Below are 25,479 nucleotides of genomic sequence, written 5' to 3'. Positions count from 1 at the left end.
CTGTTGTGACTTCCATTTTGGAGAGCAAATAGGAGACTGATTGAAAATGCCTACCTAGGGCCCACCTATCTTCTGTCTCAGGCAGTGCAAACAGGAGGCTAGTTTAAGTGTCCAGCCTGAAGCCCGCTTTTATTCCTGCCCGTGAACTGTAAGCGGGAGGCCAGTTGTAAATGCCCAACCCGGGGCCCATCTGTGTGCTGCCTCCATCCTCTTCTCTGTCTCCATTACTTCCGGAAGCTGTCAGTATCACAACTTGGTAACTGAACAACACGATGAGTACTCTCGAATTTGCATTTCTATCTCAGCCTCCTCCTCTACAGCCTGAACAGCTGTAATCATCTGTGTCCAACTGCCTAGTTCCACGATTCCCTTTAGAACCTAACAGGTCCTAAATAGAGCTCTTGATTTACTCTCCAATCTCCTCTCCCCCATCTCTTCAACTCCGTGGTTGCACCATTCCTAATGGTGAAACCTGGGGATCAGTCTTGAGTTCTCTCTGTGCCTCCCCATCCAAGTTCAATCCTTCCACTAATCCCATGTTGTTGCTGTTTTAGTCATTGTGTCCAACTCTTTTGTGACCCCATGGACTGTAGCCCACCAGGCTCCTCTGTCCATGAGATTTCTCAGGCAAGAATATTGGAGTGGGTTGCTGTTTCCTTCTCCAGGGGATCTTCCTGACCCAAGGATCAAACCTGTATCTCTTGTATTGGCAGGCAGATTCTTTACCATTGAGCCACCAGAGAAGCCCTACCCTATTTCTATAGGTTTCTATAAAGTCTGCTCCTTTCTTCTCATCTATGCTGTTGTTCAGTCACATGTCTGACTTTGCTACCACGTGAACTGCAACACACCAGGCTTCCCTGTCCTTCTTCATCTCCTGGAGTTTGCTTCAATTCATGTCCATTGAGTCGGTGATGCCAGCCAACCATCTCATCCTCTGTTGTCCTCTTTTCCTCCTTCCTTCAATCTTTCCCAGCATCAGGATCTTTTCCAATGAGTCAGCTCTTTGCATCAGGTGACCACAGTATTGGAGCTTCAGCTTCAACATCAGTTCTTCCAATGAGCATTCAGGGTTGATTTTGCTTAGGATTGACTGGTTGGATCTCCTTGCTGTCTAAGGGACTCTCAAGAGTCTTCTCCAACACCACAGTTTGAAAGCACCAATTCTTTGGTGCTCAGCCTTCTTTATGGTCCAACTCTCACATCTGTACTGTGACCCCACCCTATTCCAAAGCACCATTCTCTCTCACCTGGACTGTTACAGTAGCTTCCTAATGAATCTCCCTGGTGTCCTTTTGTCTTCATACAACCATTCATAACAGCGTCAAAAGTGACTGATCTTCCTAATCTACCCACCAGCTATATCCCTTAAACTTGCAAAAACAATACCTGATTATTATAAAAGTCAGAACAATACAGAGAAGAAAAAAGGATAAATAAGAACCTACAATTCCCTTAAAGCAGGATTTGGTAAACTTTTCCTAAAGGACCATATAGAAAATATTTTAGACTTCACTGGCTAAGAGGCCAAATGAGGATATTATATACATGATTATATAACCATTTAAAATGTAACCCTTTAAAAATTTATGAATGCCATTCCTAGCCCCTGGGCTGTAAAAAAGCAGGTGACCTGCCAGATTTGGTACTTAGGCAATGGTTTGCCAACTCCTGTTCTGAAGCATCCGTTTCAATAGTTAGATGTGTCTGCTTTCACACTTTTACCTTTGTTCAAAAAGAAATTTTTTATTTTATAAAAATGGGATCATACTGTGCCTGTTTCTCTGTGTCTCGTGTGTCTCTTGGGGATTCTTACTCAGGTTGCTACTTTGAGAGTTTGTAAACCTTCACACTCCACTATGGATGTATGGTGACCATCTTCTAACATCCTCACCAGCATTGGAAGTAATCAATATTTTAAAATTTGCTAATCCAAAGATGAAAAATGATGACTCATTTTGTTTTCATTGAATTTTCAACTGACTGCTAGATATCTTTTTGTATAGTTATTGGGATTCATGTTTCTTCTTTCACTAATTATCTATACATGCATTTACCTATTTTTCTATTGGATTACTTTCTGGCTTCTTAGAAATGTATAGGAATTCTTTTTATAGTAGAGATATTGACCCTTTTCCTGCCATATATGATACAATTATTTCCTTCACGTTTTCCTGTACAAAAAGTACAATTCTGTTTTATAAAGATTATTTTATTTTATTATTTTTTTCATTTTGCCTGCTCCGCGTTTTCGTTGCAACACCTAGGCTTAGTTGCCCCACAGTATGTGGGATCTTAGTTACCAGACCGAGGATCGAACCATGTCCCTTGCACTGGAAAGCAAATTCTTAGCCACTGAATCACCAAGGAAGTCCCAGTACAATTCTTTTTTGTATTTAAAAGAATACACTTGTCTTTTTGATATTATTTATGATACCCTTTGGCTTGCAAAAGTGGTTCATATTCATTTGGTCAAAAATATCTATCTTTTTTTCTACTTGTTGGATTTTTTGGCTTATTCTAAAAGTTCTCTCCATCCAAAGGTTATAAAATGCTTTTTAAAATTTCCTATACTGTTTATTATCTTGATAAGTTCGATTAATCACGTAACTATTTATTTAATCCATTCCTCTGTCTATTCATCACTTCACCCTATTTTGCTGATATAGTTCCAGAAAAGTTGTAGACATTAGTACACATCACCCATAAACACTTTAGCATATGTCTTTTAATGAGAGTGTATATATTTGTTTATACTTCTTTCCTTGATTAAGGCAAAATGTGCATACAAAGAAGTACACAGATCTTAAGTATACATTTACAGAGTTTTAACAAATGCATACAACTATGTGACCCAAAATTCTATCAAAATAGAGAACTTGGTCATCATACCAGGAAGTTCCTTCATGCCCTTCCTCTGTCCCAAATGCAGAGGTGCCCACTGTTCTGGCTTCTTCAACGATAAGTTTCTTTTGTCTCTTCTAGAACTCCTCATGAGCGGAATCAGGATGCTCTTCACGCCTGACTGCTTTCTTTTAGCATTCTGAGTATGAGATCCTTTCCTGTTGCTGAGGGAAGCAGTAGTTTTTTCTTAATTACTGTAACAGTCTATGTTTATTTATCCATTCTCTTGTTGGTAGACACCAGGGCTATTCTCAAATATGATTTTGAATATGTTCAGTTCAGTTCAGTCACTCAGTCGTGTCCGACTCTTTGCGACCCCATGAATCACAGCACACCAGGCCTCCCTGTCCATCACCAACTCCTGGAGTTCACTCAAACTCACCTCTATCAAGTTGGTATTGAATATGTTAGGACGTATTTTTTATTGTGTTTTTATGCAGGTAAATATAGAAAATTATATCAACAGCATTTATTGAAGATATATATTAGATCATATGTCATTCTTGTCATATGTTAAGTTCCTTACATAAACAATGTTTTGATTCTAAAATCTCCTCCATTGGTCAATTTATTTATTCTTATGCCCAACCATATTATTCTAACTTTATCAAAAGTTTTACTTTCAGTATTATTCTGATTATATTAATTTTAGCAAGAGTTTTACTGTTTGGATAAATTAAGGTATCTTCATTGATCTTCAAAAAATCACATATTCCAAAGAAAATGGCATAAAAATTTCTAGAGAAAGAACATGGAGACCAACCTATAAAAGTAAAGCACAATCTGTGATATATGGTCAAGCCCAGAAGTAACTATCTGTGTCAGCTGTAACAGCTCTAAGATCTTAAACAACTGAACAAATATAATGGAAAGCAATATCTTCTAAATGTTTAGGGGAAGGAGAGCTTGGGGATTTGCACAAAGTTTGTCTCTGATCTGTGCTCTCAGATTACCAAAGATAACTGCCTCTTTTATTTCCTTTACATACTGTCATGGGTGCTACATTATTTTTGAATGGATAGGAGAAATTTAGAGGGTGGAGGATGAGCCTGAAATTATACCAGTACACCTCTGAACAACACTGAAGCCTAGCCCAGCTTGGTAATTATAAGGGTTACCCTGGAGTCGAGGTTTTTGAAAGAAGGTACCTTCCATGATCTCGTTCCCAGTAACCCAGTCTTTCCCAAGAAAACTGTGAACCAGGCAATGGAACCCCAGTACTTGTCCCACAGTTCTGGGGATTTGGAACTGGTGTTTCTTCCATTAACTTCTTGCAGGGCTCTAAGCCTTGTACATTTGTTCTCTTTCTAGACATTTGTACAGTGTCCCTTCACTGAGGACAAGGTCGTCATCCTTCCTAGTTCCTTTAGCACTGCCTCTGACATCTCTCTGTTGCTACAGTAAGAATTTTTATTGCATATTTTCTGGCTCTTGGAACATGTAACATGGTACGTAGCATTTAGACAATGATAGAGAAACTGACATTCCTTAGCTACCAAAGGACAATATGAGATTTTTAAAATCAATATTACCTGTGTAGGTTGAGTTCCCTTGGAGAGAATGTCAAGCAAGTCTGTGGAAGAGATGAAATAGAAGCGTGGGAAAGCCAAATGCTTGGTTTCCAGGTACTGAGCAAGAGCTTCTTCACAAAGAGAAAGCCTGTATGAATGAAACATCATTGTAAACATATTTTGCCCATTCAGTTATTAAAATGTCAACAAAACCCTTCCAAAAAAATCTTGGCTCTTTTCAAATGTGTTTTCTTTCAACTTAAGATCACTTTGTCTAGTGATCTACCTAAAACTACCTAGTAATACATATACACTCACATATGAGTTTTGAATGGAACGCTACTCTACATTTGGGAAGACTGACATTTTAATGACCTTGAGTCACATAAATAATAATGTGAACCAAACATACGATCTGTATATGCCTTACATTGAAAGTTTCTTAGATGTAAAGCTTCCTATGTTATTGTCCTGCACACATTATTTAGATCATCTTTTGTGACTTTGTGTTTCTTCTAAATGATGAAGCTTATACACTCCTAAACCTAACAGCTTTCAGGATTCATTTTACCATATTATTTTTCCATGTTTTGCCTTTTATTCAAAATAGAGAAAATTATCAGGTTTGATGACTAAACTATTAATGTTTCTAAAAATTCAGTTTATTCACATGAAAAATATTTATTGATCATCTACTGTGTGCCAATCCTGGGCTACAGTCTGGAGGCACAATTAGGATTGAAAAGAGACAGCATTACTGTTCTCACATTACTCACAAGTGAATGAGGACAGGGAAGCTTAGTCAGATGCATACACAAATAAGTGTGTAATTGACAGTTGAGATGAGAGTCACTGTGTTCTGTGACAGCAAGAAGAAAATGATACATAAGAAAAACAACCTTATTAGATCTAGGGGAATTAAGGAGAGCTTTCAGAGGAGATGGGCTCCAGCAGAGATTTGAAGAACAAGTCAACCAAATGCATAGGGTAGGTTAAAGCACCGAGAAACATAAGTAGTACATACAAAGGGCTTGTGTCAATAGGGAAGGTGGAATTTTAGAAGAGCTGAGAGAGGACACCTGTACTTGGCGTTTGGATAAAGAAGGGAAACTGACCAATGAGGTCAGCAGTAGTTCCATAAGGACAAGAATCAAAACAGGGGGTGTAAATGTGTTTGACTCAGGAGAGGACAGAGAGGGCAAAGGGATTCATTCTGAGCATGAAGAAGCCCAACAGTGACCCACACAAATGCACAAAAATAAGGTAGGCGCATGAATGCTCAACTGTCCCTTTCCTCTAGAGAGGCAATTGCTAAGAATTTACTGTAAATCCTTCCCCCTCGCTTTGCAGAAGAGGGATCTGAGGCCCAAAGTGATCAAATGAGCTACTCAGTTCAGAGCCTGTTAATGAGCTTTGGTCCTTCAGTCCAGTCTCTAGACTGTGAGCCTAGTGCTTGGGACACCTTGGCTCTCTCGCTGGCCCCAAAGTGTGCCAGACTCCCTACTCAGATTAGGTCATTTGTGATGTCCCAGAAAGCCTATTTCTCCTTCTTTCTTTCCCCTTTCCTTCCCAAAGATTCAGAAAAGAATTGTCATGTTTGTCAGCTGGCTCTGCTGGCCTTTGGGTGATGTGGAGGTCAGGCCATGTTGCATCACTGCCACCACCCCATCTTTAGGCAGAGGTGGGCAGGCTATTAACTTTCATTTGTCTATGTATTTTTTCAGCTCTACTTCTTCACAACTTTCATGGTTACACTAGGATATATATATATACACACACACACACACACACACACACACTTTTTCTCTGGTTGCTTTTAAGATTTTCCCATTATGTTCAGTTTTTAACTTGACTATGATGTGCCTGGTCATGTCTTTCTTCCCCCTAATTTATCTTTTTGAGATTCTCTAAGCTTCTGAAATTGTAAATTTATGTCTTTCACTATTATTTGGGAATTTTTCAACCACAGTTCTTCATATATTATTTCCTGTCCCCTTTTCCCTCCTTCTAGGACTATAATTACCAATGTGTAGATTGTCCCACAGGTTCCTAAGGCTCTGTTCATGATTTTCCACGTTGTTTTCTTCTCCATTCCTCATCTCTATCTTTAAATTCATTGATTCTTTCATTTACCATCTCCATTCTTCTGAAAATGTCCCTCAAGAGATTTTTTTCCTGATATTGTATTTTTTTTTTAGCTTTATACTTTCTTATGAATCTTTCTTTTATACTTTCTAATTGCTCACTGAGATGTCTTTTGTATTCATCATAACTATATTTTTCTTTACCCCGTTGAAGACAGCCATGGTAACCACTATCATAAATCTAGGTCATCCTGGGGTTGGCATCTTTTTCCCCGTGAAGATGGAGCACATTTCTCTGACTCTTTGTATGTCTAGCAGTTTTGGATTACATGTGTTGTGAATGTTATTATGTGATGTAGAGACTCTGAATTCTGTAACATTGAGCCAAAGATTATTGATGTTTTTGATATAGCAGGAAATTAGCATGTTATACTCAACCTGCAGACTCTATTATGTCTGCAGTGGGCAACAGTTCCTGTGGCTTTCAGTCTATCTTATGCTTGCATGGTTCAGGAGTCAGCCATAGAATTGAGGAAAGTTTATACCCAGAATTTGGAATTCCATTTTCCTTTTTCTCTTGTGTTGAGGGATTCTTCCCCAGCTCTGCAGCATCCCAGTTTATCCAGGACTCCTTCCCTTGGTTTCTTCAGCCAGAAAGATGGTAGGTTTTTTCCATTAGAGTTTTAGCCACTGGATGGACAGCTGCCCCAGGGCAAAACTGCAAAAAGTAAGACTCACCTTGTGCTGCTCAGTTTCTGGAACCTTCAGGTAGTTTTTCCTTTCTTTTTTTCTTTTCTTCTTTCCTTTCTCTTCTCTTGTATTTTGTTTTAATTTGCAGAGAATCTGTTTGTCAGAGGCATACTCCTCCACACAAAAAGTGGAACCTTCGGCTTATTAATAACCCTTAATCAGCAGATCCATGAAATAGCCCTTAAGCCAGCTCTGCTCCATCTTAAGTTCCCTATTTATGCATTTCTTTCAAGATCTTTTAAACATCGTCAGCTTCTAAGACATCTTGTTTTACTTTATAAGTGAAGACCTCAGTCGTAGCTATTAAAGTTTTCTAGTTTTCCCTACCAGGCCCTCAGCCTTCATCTCTTATTCTGTCTTAATTCTCTACCATGCTTCCCCCCAGGTCTTCCTTCTCTGTTTTAAATTGCTATTTCTAGCCCCAGGAGCATTTCCTTCCCATCAGGCTCCTGGTATAATGAACAGATAGATTGCTCCTTTGTGCTCTTATGATTGAAATAAGCCCACTAAAACAGGGAGGAGTTCTGAATTGCTCCTATCATTCCAGAGAGACAGATCAATGAGCTTCGCTGGGCTCTAACACCTGTACGATATACACCACTTTCCTTTTGGCAGGTATATGTCTGAATGCCATTATGGGTATTCAGAATAACATTTCCATGTGTCTTAGTCTGCTCAAGCGTCTATAACAAAATATCCTAGACTAGGTGGCTACACATTAAACATTTATTTCTCACAGTTTTGGAGACTGGGAAGTCCAAGATCAAGATGCTGGCAAATTTAGTTCCTGACAAGAGCCCTCTTACTGACTTGCAGTTGGCAGCCTTCTTGCTCTATGGTCACATGGCAGAGAGAGGCAGAGGCAGAGAGAGACAGAGAAAGCAAGCAGCTCTGGTCTCTCTTCCTCTTCCTCTAAGGACACTAATCCCATCATGGGGTCTCTACCCTCATGACTTCCTCTAGACCCAGTTACCTCCCAAAGTCCCCACCTCCAAATACCATCATATTGGAGGTTATGTGATAAATGCAAACATGAATTCATATGAATTTGGGGAGGACATGTACATTTAGTCCATGACACCATGCTTGAGTTACAGACCTAGACTCAGTGTTTGACTTCACAGGTCACATACTGCTGCTGCTGCTGCTAAGTCACTTCAGTCGTGTCCAACTCTGTGTGACCCCATAGACGGAAGCCCACCAGGCTCCCCCGTCCCTGGGATTCTCCAGGCAAGAGCACTGGAGTGGGTTGCCATTTCCTTCTCCAATGTGTGAAAGTGAAAAGTGAAAGTGAAGTCGCTCAGTTGTGTCCGACCCTCAGCGACGCCATGGACTGCAGCCCACCAGGCTCCTCCACATACTAGTAGCCCAAAAAGGCACTCGTATCAGGGAAAGTGCCACATCTTTAGTTAACTCTTTGCATTTGGGGCTCACAAACACAGTTCACAAACCTGACCTTCCCCCTTTCTCAGCCCACACTGGTAGACAGAGCCCTCACAGGGTTCCACAGACCCTCTCTGTGTAGCAGCTTTCTGCTGGGTAAGTCAGAAGCTCTGCTCCATCACGCCTGGCTTTCTTTTCTGATCAGAAAGAAGAGGCCCCATCTGGTCCCTTTGTGAGCAGAATCTTTGCTCCTTAGTATTCAGCCAGGTTCCTTCTGCTAAAGCAGTGTCAACTTTCCCATCCTTCAGAGCCCCAGGCTATCTCTCCAGGAAGTCTCTGGCTCCGCCCGTGCATTCCCGCAATGCTGCTCCCTGCAGGCCTCCCTGTTTTATGTGAAGTGCACTCTGTCTTCAAGGTGCCTCTGATCTTCCCGAGCCCCTTCCCCTTTGCTCTGCCTGCCTCTCAACCCTCTTGTCTCAGCCCGGCTCCCAGTGTGATTCTGGTGTTTCTGCTTTTCTGAGGCTCCCTTCTGTCCTAGCCTGCCTGTGCCTCCCTCCTGCCGGCTTTCTCTGTTCAGATGTCAGCTGATGTTCCTCGCCTACTCTGCCCCGATCTGTGAACCACAAACAGAGCTGCTTCTTGGGCATCTGCCCTTCCTGGCAGGAAGCAGAATCCATCTTCTCAGGTGATCAGCCAGCCGACCTCTGGGCTGCCCAGGTCTCCCTCACATGCTACACTCCCTACTGCCACCCCTGCTTTCCATAAAGATGGACTCTGGGATGGCTCAGCTGGGCCCCTTCCTCTAGAATCTGCTCCATCTGTGTCGGATACAGTGCCCTCCTGGGGGCAGTGGACAAGGAGGGTCCACCCTCCCTGCGGGACCAGGGTCAGTCTGTCCCCTGCAGCCATCTCTGGAGCACCTGGCCCCAGTGCTCTTCCTGAATCTGCTCCACAAGTGCTATGCAGAGGTCCTTGTTCCCCTGTGATGAATTTCAGTCACCCATCACCATGGAGGCGGGACCCTTGTCTTTTCCTCTCCCGTTAGTCCCATGACTTATCGCCTCAGCCACAGCCTGCATCCTCACTGCGTTTCTGGGAGAGCGCATCCATTCTAGCCACGATCGATTCCTGCTGAAGTCTCTAGGGGCTCTCCTTTCACAAAAAAAAATTGGCCTTTATTCCATGATATGCTGCCCATGTCTTCAGGAATGTGGACTGGGAAGGTGGCAAAAAGATCTCTCTAGAACTCTCTCCCACTCTGGGGTGGCAAAATGATTCTTTGAACATGGTAGGAATATGCAGGATTTGGATTCAAACGATGTTTTGGCTTCCCTGGTGGCTCAGACAGTAAAGAATCTGCCAGCAATGCAGGAGACTCAGGTTCAATCCCTGGGTTGGGAAGATCCCCTGGAGAAGGGAATGGCAACCGAGTCCACTATTCTTGCCTGGAGAATTCCATGGACAGAGGAGCCTGGCAAACTACAGTCCATGGGGTCATAAGGAGTCGGACATGACTGAGCGACTAACACTAAGCCCTATAAATTTAGCCTTTTGTCTCCTCGTCCCTAAGACAGGATTTGTAAGAATTATAAGATTCATACAACTCCCTGTGATAAACTGGAAACAACCCCTAATGCAAGTCCTGCCCTGGTCATAGCGTCTGCAATAATTGTGGGCACTGCCACCAGTGCTTTCCAGGTTCTCAGAATCCCTACCCCACAGAAAGACACCCAGGTACACATTGTCAAGGCTGACTAGTAAAAAAGAGTGTGATTTTCCCTTTTCTGAGTCATTCCAAAACAGAAAACTGTAGAGCAGAGAGCTTCCAGAAACCCAGGAAAAGCTGATATTCAAAAGGAAAACTGAGGGCCTTCGTGACAGGATCAGCATGGAAGAATTTTGAAAGATTTCACCTTCCAAGGCAGGGGGTGCAGCCTCATGGCCAAAAGAATCAAAACATAAAACAGAAGCAATATTGTAACAAATTCAATAAAAACTTTAAAAATGGTCCACATAAAAGAAAATCTTAAAAAAAAAAAAAAAAAACCCACAGTTCTCACACTTCCCTGTGCCCCAGAATGCCCCAGAGGGCTAGGGAAGCCTAGATTTCTGGGTCCCGCACTCAGAATTTCTGATCAGTGGGCTGAGATAAGGCCCAGGAATATGCATTTCGTATAAGAACCAGATAATGCTGATACCACTAGTGCTGGACCGCACTTTTAGAATGTCTGCATTGAAACTGTTTGAGGAAGCATAAATTTCCCAACGAACCTACTATGTTGCAAGACATGTCAGTTATTTTTCAAAAATTGGAATGAATATGATACTGAGTCCCTGTCCAATAAAACTAGAAAAGAAAATGTGTTTTCAGTCATCCTAGACCTCTTCCTCTCTCCTCCAGCTCCGGGGAGTATGCAGGTCCCGGGGCCACCCTTGGGCACCGTGTCTTTGCAGAAACTGGAGCCTCCCTGCCTTAGTCCAGCATCACCTGTGTCTGAGAAGGCAGAGAGGGCACCGCACCTGTGAATGTCCCCACCACAGAGCCCCGCACCAGCATATGCCTCCAGGTCTCAGCACTCCTATCTGACCCTGCTACTTTGCTCCCCCTAATAACCCATTTCCCAGATCTGAATGCCTCACCCCTGCCCCATTTATCAGCTCTCTTTTGGGCGGGGTTGGGGGTAAATCAGTCCTGAAGATCCTGAGGTTGGTTTTTAGGAGTTGGAGACAGACTGATGATCACCCTCAGCTTTAAGATTCTTCTATGCCATGGCACCAAACTTACACGAATTAACACCTCCATCATTTTCATTGACATGGTTACTGGCCAGCCACTGAAGTTCAGCATGCAGAGGTTTTGTACATTGCACTTGTTTAGCCTCCATCTTCTTTAAGTCAATAAGTGCTTAAGGAAGGGAAGTTGTCCAGGGTGCCTGAGGGGCATGTCTGAGATGGAGAGTCTTTTTTTCTCTAGGAACCTGCTTGGGAGACTTTCAAAGAGGGAATCGACAGAGAAAATCAATGGAGGGGTCAGAGCCTCAGCCTTAGAGGCCCTCCCGCTTCCCCATGCCAGGTCCTGAGCCCACCCTGCACAGGAGAAGCGGGTACCACAAACAGTCTGAGATCGCCTTTGCTTGGGCACACTCCGGAGGAGTGGAAGACCTGTATCACTGTCCTTGAACCAGCGGAGGACTGAGGGCAAAGTGGGAGCACAGCCATCTCCCATCCAGGCTGCCCAGACTTTCTGTTCACCAGGAGCCAGTGGTGCAATCTCCAGCCTTCATGGGTGACAAATGGTTAGGGGGATTCTAGGTGAAAACAGGAAGCCTCTGTGAACTTTTTTTTAAATTAATTTTTGTTGGAGTATAGTTGTTTTACAATGTTGTGTCAATTTCCATTGTACAGTAAGTGAATCAGCTATACATATGCATATATCCTATCTTTTGGGGGCTTACTTCCTGTGTAGATCACCACAGAGCACTGAGCAAAGTTGCCTGTGCTATACAGTAGGTTCTCAGTAGTTTATAGTCTATATATAGTATCAATGTGCACGCTAAGTCACTTCAGTTGTGTCCGACTCTTTATGATCCTATGGACCATACCCTGTCAGACTTCTCTGTCTGTGGGATTCTCCAAGCAAGAATACTGGAGTGGGTTGCCATGCCCTCCTCCAGGTGATCTTCCTGACCCAGGAATTGAACCCGCATCTCTTATGTCTTCTGCATTGGCAGGCGGGTTCTTTATCACTCAGCACCACCTGGGATCCCTGTAGTGTCAATAGTGTTGTTGCTGTTCAGTCACCGAGTTGTGCCTGACTCCTAGTGACCCCATGGGCAGTAGCATGCCAGGCTTCCCTGTCGCTCAGCATCTCCTGGAGCTTGTCCAAGTTCACGTCCATTGAGTCAGTGATGCTATCCAAACATCTCATCTTACTTCACCCTCTTCTCCTTCTGCCTTCAATCTGTCCCAGGATCAGGGTCTTTTCCTTTGAGTTGGCTTTTCATATCAGGTGGTCAAAGTATTGGAGCTTCAGCTTCAGCATTAGTCCTTCCAATGAATATTTAGGGTTGATTTCCTTTAGGATTGACTGGCTTGCTCTCCTTGATGTCCAAGGGACTCTCAAGCATCTTCTCCAGTACCACAGTTTGAAAGCATCAGTTCTTTGTGCTCTGCCTTCTTTAGGGTCCAGCTGTCACATCCATGCATGACCACTGGAAAGATCATAGCTTTGACTATATGAACTTTTGTTGGCAAAGTGATGTCTTTGCTTTTTAACACAGTGTCTAGGTTTGTCATAGCTTTCCTTCCAAGAAACAATCGTCTTCTAATTTCTTGGCAGTAGTCACCATTCACAGTGGTTTTAGAGCCCAAGAAGAGGAAATCTGTCACTGCTTCCACCTTTTCCCCTTCTATTTGCCATGAAGTGATGTCACCCAATGCCGTGATCTTAGTTTTTTAATATTGAGTTTTAATATGGCTTTTTCACTCTTGTCTTTCACCCTCATCTAAAGGCTCTTTAGTTTCTCTTCATTTTCTGTCATTAGAGTGGTATCATTTGCATATCTGAGGTTGTTGATATTTCTCCCGACAATCTTGATTCCAGCTTGTAACTCATCCAGCCCAGCATTTCGCATGATGTACGCTGCATATAAGTTAAATAAACAGGGTGACAGTATACAGCCTTGTCATACTCCTTTCTCACTTTTGAGCCAGTCCATTGTTCCATACAAAGTTCTAATTGGTGCTTCTTGACCTGTATACAGGTTTCTCAGGAAATGGGTAAGATGATCTGATATTCCCATCTCTTTAAGTTTCCGCAGTTTGTTATGATCCACATAGTCAAAGGCTTATGGCAGTCAATGAAACAGAAGTAGATGTTTTTTTGTGGAATTCCCTTGCTTTCTCTTTTCTCAATAGTGTGTGTGAATATATATGTGAATTTTTTTTAAAGCCTGTGGTGAGTGACTTCCAACAGCAACATACACATCACAAGGACAGGCACATACACAGGTATAGTGCAGTATACACACATAGATACCCTAGTACAAAGACACAGAAGGACACACAGGCACCCAGGGCTACCTTCAGACAGACACATGCAGATACAAACCCTCCCAGCTGATGTGGGGCAAGGGCTAGGCTGTTCCTTCCTTACCCCTGAGAAGTGAGTGATACTGCTAAAGCATTCTGTTTCATTTGGGGGTTATTTTGTTTGTTTTGTTGTTGTTGTCTTGTTGTTATATAGTGTAGTTAATACTTAAAAGATGCTGCTGCTAAGTCACTTCAGTCATGTCCGACTCTGTGTGACCCCATAGACGGAAGCCCACCAGGCTCCCCCGTCCCCGGGATTCTCCAGGCAAGAACACCAGAGTGGGTTGCCATTTCCTTCTCCAATATGTGAAAGTGAAAAGTGAAAATGAAGTCGCTCAGTTGTGTCCGACCCTCAGCGATGCCGTGGACTGCAGCCTACCAGGCTCCTCCATCCATGGGATTTTCCAGACAATCACTCCTTCCAGGCTTCAGGAGAGAGCCCCTCTGTCTGCACTCTGCAATTTCTCATTCAGAAGTTGCCACTAAGAAGGTTGCCCCTCTGCCTAAAGTTTTGGGTTCAGGCTAGGAACTCAGTCCTTCTGAATGAGAAAGGTGTGCTGGCTTTCTGTCCAGCGACTTCAGGTCCAGTTTCACTTCTCCTCACCCTTCTTGGCAGTTTTTGCATTTAAATCATACTTCTCCTCCTGGTCTGATCCCAGGCTTCCCTCAGGAGGCCATTTTCAAATGATGATTTCTTGCTTTTCTTTCAATAATTGAACTAGGGTAACCGGTTCTCTCTTGCGTGGATGACAAAGTGCAGAAGAACGAAGTCAAGGAAAGAAAAGAGGGGAACCCGTTTAATTGCAGCCAGAATGAAACTGAATCCCAGTCCCCTGGACTTTCCCCAGCTTCAGTAATTAAGCTGAGGGTTGAATCATTCAAATGTTGCCTCCATAGCCCCTGCTCTGCCACTGACATCACTCTCCTTCCAGTGGCAACCCTGCCTCTGCTCCACTGCTATCTCTCCCAGGATCACTTTGTCACCAGATGCTCAGTTAGGGATATTAGGCCCTGACTGAAATGCCCTTTTGAAAAAGACTCAGCATAATTATTATTAGTAAGGCCAGTGTATTATTAGCATGAGTGAAATCAGGATGGGATTTCAGAGCCTGAGCCAGCTCGTACCCTGGGGAGTGGAGCGAGACCCAGGCCAGGTTTCTCAGCCAGCACTTCTCTCTGCTCTAAGCCTGATATGTGGGTTCAGCCAGGCAAAGCCCTCCTCCCTGTGTGCCTGTCATCATGCCTGTCATCATGCAGGAGGGGCTGGCCACCTGTAGGAAAGTGCAGGCCCCTGCAATGCCTACATCAGTCATTCTTAGCAAACACATATTAAGCACCTATTGTGTACAAAATACAGCAATGAAAAAAAAAAAAAAAGATGCTTCCTGAGCTCCTTGAATTTTCTTCCTAGCAAATAAGATGGACATTAAACAACAAGTGCAATTAACCATGTAATTACAGTAGTTTCATGCTATAATTACAATTGTTAAGTGCCATGGTGAAACAGATATCAATCATGTGTTACATACTCTGAGGAAGGAATGTCTGGGCCGAAACTCAGAGGTGGAAAGGTGTTAGGGAAAGAGTGAAGTCAGAGCCCCATGAGGACCATCCCAGCAAGGATGGGGTGTGGAGGGGAGGAGAGTGCTGGGAAAGCTGGTGAACAGCACAGATAGGGGAGAATCAGCTGTCCAGGAGGAAAAACTTTCAAAAGGGATAATTCGGGAATGGTGAGGAGAGGTGAGTCAGCTTCATGGGATAGGACCGTGAACAACCCAAGTGAGCTCCCAGTAGATTTGCTCCAGCCTTTGCGCTCTAGGGGTGGGACTGGGGTAGGAAGAGATGAAGGGCCGTAAATGAGACCCTGACCCAGACCCTCAGGGAATATGCTGGGGGCCCCTATGCAGAAACGGAGGCTTGAAACCTGAGGGCACCTGGATTGAAGCACACCCAGCGCAGGGTGGAGAGCCAGATTTCACCTTCTCAGCTGAGTCAAGAAGTCAATGAAGCTGTCAATCAAAGATCATTGATTCCTTGCAAGAGCCAAGGACCTCTGCTAGGGAAGGAGAATAAATGTTATTTATATTTAATATGTTGATTGGCAGTAGTATCTGTAAATCATTCACCAAGATATAAGCTTACTTTCCTGACTGGATGCTTAGTAAATACAAGTTGGAGCCATGGCTTAGAGAAAAGAAAGATGGCTTTCAGCTGAGATGAGAGAAGGGGTGGAATAAGTTTCTGGATGAGTTAGAGGCAAACTCAGCAGTAAAACTAGGCACATAAAAGGTGCTCAGGAACTGTTTACAGAATGGATGGATGGAAGGATGGATGAATGGATGGGTAAATGAATAAGGTAACAAGGGCTCAGAGGCTGAGGATTTTCCAGAAAGGGGAACAGATCAGAATGGGAGAGGTCAGAAAGTAGTGTGTGCATTAGTGTGCTCCCAACTTGTAAACAGGCTGGTTTTGGGAAGAGGGTGTGCAGGCCAGTAAAATCATGGCATGCTAGCCCTAGAAGGGCCCTGTTATTAGTTGCATTGTATTTCCCCCAAAGAAGTTACATTGAACTTCTAACCTCAGTACCAGTGAGTGTGACCTCATTTGGAAATAGGGTCTTTGCAGATATAATCAAGTTAAGATGGGATGGATTAAGGTGGGCCCTAAATCCAATCACCTGTGTCCTTTTAAGAAGGCGGTTCTAGAGTCTTTGCAATCTCCCTCTAGTTCTGCAGGCCTCCTCTGCATCATTAGAGAAGTTGGTACTGGGGACAGGGAAGTGCTTACGCCCAGCTTGGTAGGGCATTTAGGACCTGAGAGGGCTTGATTCTTGAGCACTGCCCAGGGCAGAGTCTCCTCACAGAGAGGCCTCTGGGACTAGCAAATCTCTAGAAGGCAAGTTGTTTATCCAAGAGAGGAAAACCAGGCCCTTCCATCCAGCCCTCTGAGAGTGCATGGAAATAGGAGTGATTTTCTAAAGACCCCAGTCACTCAAAACCAGCCCTATCAAGGCTGAGCATATTACAGCTCCTCTGGGAAAGCTGAATTTAAAAATCTGAAGTCAGCCAAGGAGCTCTCTTCCAGAGTAGTTTATAGATCCAGAAGTAAAAGAAAGAGTAAGTCAGAGTGTAAGGAAGAGAGGAAGAGAGAGCAAAGTGAGAAAGGGAAAGAGCAGGCAGAGAGCCGATCCCAGGTCACTTGGCTGCCTCATCCTGCATATACTCTAACTCCAGGGGAATATGTGGGGAGGATTTCAGAGGGAAGATTTTATTTTAATCCTCTCACAAAGCATTCAAAAAAACCCTTTTCCTATGAGAAAGTGAGAGAGTACAAAACGGGAAAAGAAGACTATGGTGAAAAGATCCGTGGAGACTTCTACTAATACTGCTCACTTAGAGAACACATGCCATCTGGGTGTTTGATAAAAAGCCGGGGGGAAGGCATAAAGAAAAGTTCAAAGCCCATGGATTCAGCTTGTGAGTTACAAGCTGCTTGCCTCTCCTCCTGGCCAGCTCTTTCATTCTTGGAGGTGGATTTTTTTTTTTTTCTTGGTCAGCAGTGACTGGCTTTTCAAAGTAACCTGTCAGATCTTCGTTCCTTTTTTCTCTTGTTGGCCAAGGAACTGAGCAGTGGGGAGAGGTGAGAGGAGGTGACCCAAGTGACAAAAGCAAGGCTGACCTTCTATTCATTAACCTTCTGAGAGTTTTCTATTAACATGCAAAGCCGCAGCCCAATTCTGCCTGGGCCTGACCCAGCAGCTTCACATCTTGCTACTCCATGCCAGATGGGACAAGATACTTGCGTTGTCTGCACACATCTTTTTACTTCTTGACTATTAGAGGTATATGTTTTGAGAACACGCCCCAGGGCTCTGGCGCATGACTTAGCCAGGAGTGGCCATGGGGCTTTGACTTTAGGCACCATCATTTTTTTTCTTAAACTTTTTTGGAAGAAAATTTTGCACACTCGAAGGGTCTCTCCCAGTGGCTCAGTGGTAAAAGATAAAATCCTCCTGCCAGTGCAGGAGACACAAGTTTGATCCCTGGGTTGGGAAGATCCCTTGGAAAAGGAAATGGCAACCCACTCCAGCATTCTTGACTGGGAAATCCCATGGACAGAGAATCCTGGCAGGCCACAGTTCATGGGGTTGCAAAGAGTTAGACATGACTGAGCGACTAAGCATGCAAAAGGATGGTAGAGGATGGCAGAAAATCCAGGGAGGCTCCACCCTCCATTGCCCAGCAGTGTGAGTTCATATGCTTTTAAACCAACATCACTGATAAAATAGTATGAAATGGTTTTGAAGTTAGATATTCTACCTGGAGAATTAGAAGGGCAGAGATTTGGCCAGGAAACACTGGGACAGGAGGGGATGGAAAGGGGTGAAAGGTGGGAGCAAAAGCCTGGGCACGGGGAGGGGCTGGTTCCTTAGTATCACTTTAAGGGAGCTTATGTTCCTCCTAAATTACTTGTTATTACACATACTATGGTTCTATTATTCTAAAATAATGATTGGTTTTCTACAATAGTTCTCAGTATTAGAAAATTATTTTAGTAAATTAGAATATCTCATCATTTGAAATCCATTATTCAGTTTTTTTGTTGTTGTTTATTTGTACTGGCTTTTGCTATGCATTATTCTACCAGTAATCATTATCTTCAATGACACACACACTAAAATCATTTTTTCCTTGCTTTATTTTTCAATGTTTTCATCACATTTCAAAACATGTAGCATAACTCGGTCCAGTAGCTCTAATGACAAACAATTCAAAGCATAGAGCTTCACAGTAGATAATTCTGAAGGGTGATCCCCTCAGCATTTATAAGAACAAGAATGAATTTTTAGCCAGAAAACATGGTGAGTCCTGGCCAAATTATTAACTTATGGTAAAAGTCACTTTACCTCTCTGAGGCTCTGTTATTTGTCAGATGGGAATAGGATATTGTACTCTGTCTGTATCACATGACTATTGATTGTAGAGATCAAAGGAAAATACTGTATTGAAAGTGCTTTAATAAATTTCTAAAGTCTTGTAAAATGTAACAAAATACAAATTACTATAAAATTTGATGAAATAGAATCAATTATTCTGAATCTTAGTGAAATATTTTTACCTGATTTGGGGAGAAAATCTGTTCCAATAAAGTTCCATTCAGTTAATAATGCAAATGGTGGGATCCTTGCATTAAAATCTGACTGATATACTATAAAGAGTACAAACTTGGATGGCAATGAGACAAATACAAATCCAGAATCTGCTGCTAATATATTATGGAAACCAGGTGAGATTTTTACTTCATGAACCTTAGTTTTCTAATCTATAAAACAAGGATAAGCTACTTCTAATAAGGTATGACTGTGAAAATCAAGCGGGTTTAAATATACAAAGTGTCCAGCAGAGTACCTAGTGGATCCTTGATAAATGTTCATTTGCTCTCTCCTCCTCTGAGATTCCTCATAAAAACAGGAATGGAGATATAGCTGTTCTCTTATAGCGTCTGTTTCTTCAATGCAAACTCACTCAATATGTGGTTGGTTAATGGGGGAACAGTGTCAGTATAATGGCTCTCATATGAGCCTTTCCTGGGATACTCATGCCATAAAGCAATGAGGGGCAAGGTTTCTTAAAATTAAACAGAAAACCTTAGCATCATAAGAAGACCTTAAGAAAAAAGTTGAAATAACAGAAAAGCCTTTCTGTAGTGCAAGTAGTGGCTGGTTTAGTAGTTTTTAGAACCGCTATATTTTCTGCTCTGCTTCCTGATAAAGCTGAGACAAAAAAATGAGGAGACTATGGAAGAATGTCCTTTATGTTAAATTATATTATTTTGGATAAATAAGTCTATACTGTGTGTCAGATTTTTAATTTTAATGAAACTGATCTCTGTGGGATGGGAATGCCTCCCAGGACCTGTATCTCCAAAGAAGAAGCACAAAATCCAGGTTTTTATCTCAAAGGATCAACTGACTGATACACTGGTGCAAATTCAGTTCTTAATTTACCTATTTGCTATTTTTACTAGGACTATTGTGTTTTTGTTATATTTTGAATGGTCTTCTCCAAATGTAATTTTTTCCCCATAGTCTCTTTGTTTTATTGTGCAATTTTGCAGAGTGTAAGGTTTTTTCAAAAACTCTATAGGGCGTTATAGAAAAAAAAGCCTGTATTAGATATTAGAGTCCATTCAGTCATCTACAGGAAGCATACACTTCATTTAGGCTTAATAAATAGTTGAACCATCACTGGGCCTAACCATTTGCAACCAATAATATTTTTACAATTCTTAATAAGATCAAAATTGAAGCAATTATGTTAGAATTTACATGTGAATCAAAGGAAAGAAAAAAACGTGAGTCACTAGAATGCCTTTCAACTCACATGGTCAATAATGTCAGCTCCATGTCCTAGAATTTATAGGAACTGGGTTGGGGCCCTGCCAGGGAGATGGGGAAACCTAGTCAGGTTTAGACTACCACCTAGCTTCACCTACTCTACTCTGTTTTATATTGAACTCTTACCAAGGTTTCCTTTCAGACAAGGGATTGGCCACCAGAAGTACAGTACCTGAAGACAATAGATCATCAAATTTGATGACAATGGGTCATTTTATGTGTTCCATATTTTTATTCCACCAATCATATCAATGTTTTTTCAGGCCTGAAAGAGACTCTTCAGATCATGCCCACTATCAGTCTTTAGGAAGATTCAGGGAAGTTTTATTACATTTTGGGAGCATCAGAGCTAGGATATCGTCCATGTTGTATTTTCTTCACTGTCTACATTTGAAGTCATGATAAAAATGCTTGGAGGCACTCATCACTGGCTTCTCTGTAGCAACAATTTCAAAAGGAAATGCCATGGTTTGGTTAGAGAATTTCTTTAGATACCTGATCATTTTAAAAGGACATTTCAGAGAACTTTTTATTTGGCTAAAATCCACCCCCACCCCCCATCCCCCACCTCAAATGACGATGACGACATCTACGCTATGGATAAGATGTTTAATTTTCTTCCAATCAGTCTCTATGAAGGGTGACTGCCTTGCAGGACCTGCAGTCCAGGGTCAGGGCTTAGTCCACATATCTTCTCAGTCACCTTCAATCTGGAATATTTCCATTGTCTTTTTTTGTCTTTGAGGACATTGACTTTTTTTAAATAGTACAGTCAGTTTTGTTTTCATCACTAGAATGTTATCCCTTTGAGTTTTTCTGGTATTCATCATAATTAGATTCAGTTTCTACCTTCTTGGCCACAGTCTATGTATGTGATGTGTGTCCTTCCTAAAGTATCATATCTCAAGACAAATCACGTCTATGTGCCCGCTCACACTGGACTTACTGATTTGATCACCCAGTCAAGGTTTTCTCCAACTTTTCCAACGTATATTTACATGCAATATATGTTACATATTTTTTCTCTTGTAACTGATAAGCAGTCTGTGGGAAGACAGTGAGGCTATGAAAATACCCTGTTCTGCATCAAAATCCCCACTCTCTCTTCCTCAGCTTTAGCATTCATTGATGATTTTTATCTGAACCTGCCTGTACTACCACAGCTGCAAAATTACCCTTTCCAACTCTAGCCACCAGGCCAGCACTTGTCATTGACAAAGGGAATATTTTCAATGCTAGTTCCATAAACCAATCAGATGTTCTTTTGTCATGCTTGGAAACTCAACCTAATAACATTCTGAAGATCACACTCTATGATTTTTGCCTCAAAACTTTTGGAATGATCTTTGGCCAGAAACATCAACATTCTCATCTGTCCCCAGGTTACCAATTCCTGTTTTAGGCTATGACCTTTCAAAGGTGCCCACACTTTTGATCTACTTGATTTACTTGAGGGGAGGGTAGAAGAGGGGGAAGCAGACAAACTCCAATCTGTCCCACAAATGTGCTGGCTCATTAATTCCTGCTTCTCTGCCTCATGCCTATTTTGTCCCAGAGCTAGGACGCCCTCCCTCCCCCACTCCACCCTGCCCTGTTCTGACCTTACCCATCCTTTGCCCCAGGTAGTAAAACATGGCACTGGAGGGCCCAGAAATGTGAAAGTCTGCGAGGCCTCCAGAGATACTGAAATGTTTCCTACAGGATGTAGAACCACTGGGAAGCTGTCCACCAAGCCCAGTTGAGCAGGCTCTGCTTGCCATGTGCAGAGGCCACAGGTCTTGGGAAGTTGCCAGAGTTTCTCTTGTCTTGTGGTTGAAGACTGTCTCCTGAACTTTTTGGGCTCCTACAAAACAGTGGGTTCCCAGGCCTCAGGAGACTACGGATCTGGTGGGAATAGGAATTGTTTTGGAGGGGCTCACAGTTTACCAGCTCCAAATAAAATGGGATCTGAACTCTCTGAAGAGAAAGAGCCTTGGACTTTGGCAGGGAATGTTCCCATGACTGTCACAATTACAGAAAATTTGGAATGCAATTGGCCTTGCAATTCCAGACAAGAGTTTCAAGGCTCTGGTGAGATTAGGAAGGCCCCACATGGCAATAGTCACTAAGTGCCACAGCCAAAAGGTCAAGTTCAGGGCTGGAGGTGCAGACACTGATGGGTTTCTCCTTCCTACTGTGAAGAACCCAGGTGGTCCCAAACCACCCAGCCCTGGGCTCCTATGGGCTCAAGCAGGATAGGCAGGGAGGCAGACCAGGGGTTTAGACCCAGCAAGTTGGGAGAAAGCTGAGCCTGGGAATGTGTGAGGCTCTCCAGGAGTCGGTTTTCTAAGAAATGGGAAAACTATAAATCCTAAAGTAGATCAGAAAATAGAGAGCTTAATCAAGAGAAAGATAAGATGCAACCAAGATTGACTAAAATCTAAGTCAGGCTGGGGTCCCAGCACACCTCAAGCACGTTCTGTATGCAAGCCTAGTGGGGACAGCAGAATCCAAGGCCAAGAAAGAGCATGAGAAGTTGGGAACAACCGTGGGCAGCTCAGCCTACAGTCTAGCTCTCACCATGCTCAGTCTAGCTCTCACTGCTTGTACAGCCTATACCTGCTTTCACATCAGTGCCCTCCTCCAGGCTGCTCAGTGGCTCTTCAAAGCCTCTGCCACAGGCCTCGTGGTCTCACCCAGCCCTGCATCTGTCTCTCCCAGCAGCTGGCCTGGCTTCCTCATTTACCTAAGCTTTCGCGTGCTGCTCAGTAACTGTGGAGTGAATTAAGAAATTAATTAATGAGTGACACGCATGCTTCCTGCTGCTGCTGCTAAGTCACTTCAGTCGTGTCCGACTCTGTGCTGTCCCATAGACGGCAGCCCACCAGGCTCCCCCATCCCTGGGATTCTCCGGGCAAGAGTACTGGCGTGGGGTGCCATTGCCTTCTCCGCACATGCTTCCTAGAGATCTGAAATACCAAGTAGGAGACTGGTCAGTGTTGAGCGGAGTAGAAACCCATAAACCCAGGGAGTGAGATGGCTGCCCCAAGGCAGCTGGGCTCTTCACAGCAGGAGGAAGACACCCTTCAGTTCCCGCTGTTCTAACCCAGACTTGCCCCTCCCTCTGTGGCTCTCAGGGGCTGTTATCACAGGCCCCAGTCACCAGACTCATGCCTGTCCTCACCCCACTCACCCCCCCACACCCCGGGAGGACTGACCAGAGCAGGCAGGAAGAAGGCCCCATGGGTCCAATTTGAAACATCAGCTCCTCTGAACAAAGGGACCTAAAGAAGTTCCTAGTAATGCTATGTTTTTAAAATATTATGGTTCCTTTTTAAAAGCAATGCTTAATAAATAAATAAAATTGTGTTGAAAGTAAAAAGTGAAAGAGACTTTCCCTTCCCAATCTCTAGAAGTCACTGTCATGAATAGTTTGGTGTGTTTCCTTCCCAGTTGTATGTGTGTGTGTGTTTATATTTTTTATGGTCTCAAAAATAGTCTCAATATACAAACCAATCCATTGCCTTGCTTTGTCACTTGACAATGTATCATAGATATGAGCTTTGCCCTGCTTAGCACATTACTTCCTGCTTTTGGAAACCTGTTGCTGTTACCCCTGTAGGTTTCTCAGATTTTTTTCTCAGGCATCCTTTGTATGAATGAACTGTACTAACAAACTTTCCTTTTTTTAACAAACTCTCTTTGATGGCTATCTAGGCAGCTTCTGATGTTGTATTATTTCAAACAGTGTTTCAGTGCGTATTCTTATATAGATGAGTCTGCACACTTGTATAGTTAGTTCTGTAAAATTAACTTCAAGAAAAATAATTGCTGAGCCAAAGAATTTGGACATTTTTAATTTTTAAAGTAGTGTCAAACTTAAAAGTTCCAAGAATAATACAAATAAAATCCATAAACCTCTGCCCAGATTTTTTACTTGTTCTTATCATTTTACCCATTTCTTTATTATTTGTCTGCTCCCCACCAAAAAAGTTTTTGTCTAAACTCTTGGAAGACCTGCTGCAGATATCATGGCTTTTATTCCCATGAAGTATCCTGCATACTTCCATATATATTTCTGAATTTCCTAAGAATAGGGATATTCGGTTAATAACTGTAATAGTTCAGTTATCAACTTCAGTAATTTAACATGGATAAAATACTTTTATTAAATCTACTGTCTGTATTCTAATACTGTTGACTGACCCCCAATGTCCTTTTTAGCACTTTTTCCTTCTAGTACAAGATCTAGTCCAGGCTCAGATATTGCATTTCGTTGTCATGTTGATAAAGTCTCTTTTAATCTGGATCACTTTTACAGCCTTTCTTGGTTTTTTATGATATTGTCATTGTTAAAGAATACTGCCCCTACTTTGAATAGAAGCTTCCTCTTTTGGGGTTTGTCTGATCTCTCCTCATGCTTAGAACTGGGCTATGCTTTATGTGTTACATAAATGATGGTGTGTCCTTCTCAGGGTACCACATTTGAGCACATGATGTTCAGCTGCCCCTCATGGTGATGTTAAGAACTGCATATTTCAAGTTTGGGTAGGAAAAAAGCTCACTTCCTAAAACTTTTTTGCCTGTGTATACTCCTGCCACAGTTTGTGCGATTCCTCCACCTCCCCATGCCCCTCCTTATGCGGGGACCACCATCCGTCTTAGTTTATCCCTGCTCGGTGCACTGTGCTTGTCAATGCTTTATTTGAAAAAGAAAGCAACACGTATCTTTTTTTTCTCTCATTTTACTCTGAGGTACACTTTAGTATTCTTATATCTCAACAAAGGCTTCCCAAACATCACAAATGCGCTAGACTCACACGGTCTTTTGTAGGCCTAAACTCACTGGGACTCGGTGAAGGTAATAATAAAGCTAGTGGCTCTGTGCTCTGTAAAAGTGAAACAGAAATCCAATTCTTTTTTTCCCTTTTTGGATAGACAAGATGTTCCTGGCCTCCATATTCAGGGACATTTATCCCCATTTATCTTTCCTTCTTCTTTCTCATTATCTGCTATGGGGAAAAGGCGGCATGGGATTAGGAATTGAAGCTGCTTTCAAGTGCCCCCTCCACCTTCTATCAGGTGTGGACCCCTGGCCACCATCCTTGCCTCCCCTGGTTCATGTAACTGATTAAGAAGGGGCTCTGGAGGAGCTGGCCTCCCCGAATGGTCTTTGGGGCTGGCCCTGCCGTCCCTCACTGCTGCCAGAGAGGACAGGCGGCCTGGAGAACAGGGCTCCCACCAGGAGGCAGGCAGAGCAGCCTCGCTCACACGTCTCACAGGCTGCCAGCATCAGCCAGCAGCGCCTCCTGCGCCCCCCTGAGATAATTAAGCATTATTATCCCTATTGGCAGGTGGAGACGGTAAGACAGAGTGGTTA

General features: G+C 42.9%; 1 protein-coding gene across 1 annotated transcript in view; it reads left to right on the top strand.

The window, feature by feature from the left end:
* Positions 1-25,479, top strand: part of EPHB1 (EPH receptor B1) — a 471,805-nt gene that overhangs the window by 420,495 nt on the left and 25,831 nt on the right. The window lies entirely within an intron of this gene.

The sequence above is a fragment of the Moschus berezovskii genome, chromosome 1 (assembly GCF_049115385.1).
Source record: "Moschus berezovskii isolate FMDL1 chromosome 1, NW_MosBer_1.0, whole genome shotgun sequence".
In the NCBI taxonomy this organism is placed as follows: domain Eukaryota; kingdom Metazoa; phylum Chordata; class Mammalia; order Artiodactyla; family Moschidae; genus Moschus; species Moschus berezovskii.
This window is presented reverse-complemented; position numbering and strand designations above follow the sequence as displayed.